Source organism: Bombus affinis, chromosome 14 (assembly GCF_024516045.1).
Source record: "Bombus affinis isolate iyBomAffi1 chromosome 14, iyBomAffi1.2, whole genome shotgun sequence".
In the NCBI taxonomy this organism is placed as follows: Eukaryota; Metazoa; Arthropoda; class Insecta; order Hymenoptera; family Apidae; genus Bombus; species Bombus affinis.
In genome coordinates, this window is record NC_066357.1 from 6,043,450 (window position 1) to 6,047,359 (window position 3,910).

General features: G+C 37.1%; 1 protein-coding gene and 1 long non-coding RNA gene across 2 annotated transcripts in view; both read left to right on the top strand.

Annotated features, from left to right (window-relative positions):
- LOC126923864 (uncharacterized) overlaps positions 1-473 on the top strand; it is a 124,182-nt gene extending 123,709 nt beyond the window's left edge. The window contains exon 3 of the long non-coding RNA XR_007713332.1: positions 319-473. This is a non-coding gene — a long non-coding RNA (uncharacterized LOC126923864). The remainder of the gene's footprint in view (positions 1-318) is intronic.
- LOC126923838 (syndecan) overlaps positions 1-3,910 on the top strand; it is a 226,844-nt gene that overhangs the window by 131,181 nt on the left and 91,753 nt on the right. The window lies entirely within an intron of this gene.

Here is a 3,910-nt window from a genome sequence, read left to right on the forward strand (position 1 = left end):
TTCTTATTTGTTTAATTACATTTATCCAACCATACTTTTCTAACGTTAAAAATTACCTCAGGTTTAAACAAGATACGAATAATTATTACATAACTATTACATTATTATGTGCAATATATTCGGTTTCAATTTTATGTCAAGTATCTTCCTCGTTCAAACAATTACAAATCTCAGACAAGATTAAAAATATAATAACTCGAAGATCTCGCGCGACAAAGTTGAAAAGAAGTTACAAATGAAATTGCTCTGGCAAACGAATTAAAAATTCCAAAATCGAAGTGCATTCTCCACTAACCAAAATTCTATTCTCTGTTTCAGGTAAGGATCAACGTAACGCCAAACTAATTAACTCGGATTTAGCGGATGACTCAAGAGTAACGCGGATAATAATTGTCGACACGATCACGGCTGAAAGGTACACGAACGATTACTCGTCAAAAAAAAAAAGAAAGAAAGAAAGAAAAAAGAGAAAAGAAGTCGATAAATTTCTCCCTGTGGAACGCGAAGGTTCTTCCAAACTGTTAAGCAGCTTTCCCCCTCGGGTAGATTTTCTTACGGGCTTAAAACTGAGCTTACTTTCCGGAGAAAGTCCAAGTACAATATTGACTCTGGTGTATCGGCGTTCAGGATGCAGCATCGAAATTAGCTTCGCGGCCGCGTTTTATCTCCTCCTACTTTCCTCTTTTTCTTCCCTTCCCCTCTAACTCCAACGTTTTCTGTTTCCTTCGTCCACCATTTGATATACCTTTTAATTTCTTTTTAAAGCTCGGCCGAACATGTGTATTCCTCTCGTATTCTTCGCTAAATCCAAGCGCCAAAATCCAAGAGAAACCAAAATTATATTATCTACGATTCCTTTCGAGAGTTCCAACAAAACCCTGCAAAATTCGTCCAAAAAGAAAATAACAAGAAAAGAAAACGATACTATCTAACTACGTTTAATGACTGTGAGAAATTCCAATCGTTTCACCTTGCACCAAACCTCCTGGTCCCATAAAAGACGCCGATATTCGGCGAAAAAAAAATCCAGAAAACAGCAAGATCGCATATATCAAAGTATCTAACACTATCCGCGTTCATTCACCATAAACGTTCCCAGAAGAAACGAATTATTTTCCCCAGAGGGTATCCCGGTAATTTGCAAAAATTCCCAACTGCCCACATTCGCGACTTCATCCGCAGAACTACCCCCATTTCTCTCTCTCTCTCTGTCTCCTCTCTTTGTCGTTTGCGCGTGTACGCGCGCGCGCGCATGGTAATGAAATATCGCGGTACATTAACGCGCTGCAGTGTGTCGTTGATTTGCATAAAGCGGGAACAGACCTGGTTCTCTGCAGAATGATTTAATTTGGGTATCAAGGCTGGATGCGGGAACAAACGCTTTGTTAGACTCGCGAGCGCGAGCAACCCTTTTACCCCTTTCCCCAGCGCGCGTTCCCTCTTTCTGCTGCTTCGCGAATCGTATTTCCCAAGTTTGTAATTTGTCGCCCAGCTTCCTCCTCCTGCAACTGCTAACGTCGCCCACCCTTCCTTTTCCTTCCTACTATCTCGTATCTTGCACTTAATTACGGGCATTAGTAACTGTATCCACCCCACACCCCCGCTCACCCTCCGCCTTTTAGTTGGCCGTTCATTAACCAGCGAGTTAACGAAATACCCGCGTTACTTCCGGCTCAATGGCCACCGTCCCTTTGGAATTTTAAGTCGCAGGTCGATTGTTAAGTTTGACGCGAACGAGCGATGCTGCATGTGCCCTTCTCGCGCTTCGCAATGCAAATTATTTTCGTTCGGGAAATACGTGTACGTGTACTCTAGGAAATAGATACGTTGCAGAGTATCTGTGATAGAAATATACGTGAAATAGATGCGGTAGGTTGTCCCAAAGTTTCTTTCCTTTTGTATTATTTTATTGAATTATCATGCGTGATCATTTTATTACGAAGATATAGATAGAGGGAAATAATACGAAACAACAAATGTTGTGCGTTTAATATTTGCTTATGAGAAAAGGAAACAAGCTTTTGGGACAACGTAATATGAAATAGTGAGGACATTTTGATCCACGTTTTGAGTATTATGCGATAGTACAGTGTATCGTCGGTTTTGTTAAATGTTGCGACTGTTACATTGTTCCATGGATATCCTTTCGATCTTTTTGCAGCCTTGGCACTGACTGTGAGAATTAGGTAAACGCGTGAACCGATGGAGAAATTACGCGCAACTCGAGCTCTTTAACATTTACCTTGCGAATATATCGTTTGGATCAATACTCTCAATTGAAAATAGAGTGGAATGTTTAACGTTTAACATAATTTGGAATAATTAAGGTTTTGCTTAATTTCTTACGAACTGTTCATTTGTATAACGTTGAATGAAATTCTGTTTGAATGGCAGGCTTTTCTAAGTAAGTAATTTTCCAAGTATTAGGTTGTCCGGAAAGTTTCTTTCGTTTTATGAGGAAATTTTATATTAATTTATTGAATTATGCACGAACGTGATAATAAAAAAAATTATATAAAATAATAGAAGATAGTAATAGAAATATAACGAAATGGGCCATACCTAATTCAATAAAATAATGCAAAACAGAAATCGTTGTTCATCTGTCATCGTCTTATAAAACGAAAGAAACTTTTCGGACAACCTAATACGATGCACAATGGCTGGATCAGCGTGATCTTTCAAGTGTATCTCTAAAAATTAGATTCTACAGAGATTCACGTTCTACGCATATCGCGATATCAGTTTTGCTACGATACGAGTACGATTTATGGTTGCGATATTTCACCAAAAATAGAACCTACAATTAATTCTACATTATTTCTTAACACTTAAATCGAATAAAAAATGTATCAGGTTAAAATTGTTCAAAATATTCTTAATAAACGACCAGGAACAACTGTCAACAAAAAGTCAAAAGGCCTTCGAAAATCTCATTTCAATGACTTGGAAATGTCCTACCATTCCTAACCCTAGTTTGAGGACCATGGAAATTTGTAACGCGACACGAAGTTTCGTTAGCTTTTTCTAAATAAAAACAAAGTTAATGTATTTAAAGAGAACAAGGTTCCTCACATGGCTTTCTTTTTACGACTGTCTGCAACCGCGATTTTGCCTACGAAAGAAACATACTACAATTTGTCATAAGTTTAGACTCAACAGTTTCCAACGAATAATCGAAGGTTGCAATTCGATCAGAACGCAATTAGCTGGTCATTAATTGGCAAAATTTTAATCAAGTTTCTTATACTGTGCAAGTTTCTATCAAGGGCACTTATATGAATTATAACATAATTTTCATGGAATGATAGTGGCAATGAATGCGTTTAATCGAAATCTCTACATCGCAATAATTAACTTGATAAGGCAGAAATTTCATAATTACTCAGATATAAACTCTCTGTACCTATATATATATATAGCTACATATTTATCTGCATTGTAATATTTCTACAATTATTATAATTGTTCACAGTTTGGAACACGGTTCAGGTGAAATCCAATAATTGCTACAAAATGTCTAAGCTACTTTAGACAGGTAGAATGCAGTCGTAATATTAACAGAGACTGAATTGTTATACACCTGAGCAACTTCTAATAAAGATAATTATCCAGAAATTGATGAAATATTTCTACGGTAGATAGAATTGCTGTAAAATAAACGAGCCGTTCCGAGCGCTCTGCAACCGCATTTTACAATTGATTGGTCGCTTGAAACACGTAGAATTATTGCAAAATCAATGCTCCATTTCCTGTCTTTATCGAACGAGTCAAATTTTGCATTCCACTTGCGGGTATTCGGTGTTAAATGAAATTAATTTTACGGCGAGATTTTTTATTTTAGTCGTGTAATTGTTTCGTTCTATGGATACTTTTGTTGTTAGTTATATGGAGGAATATTCGCAAGCAG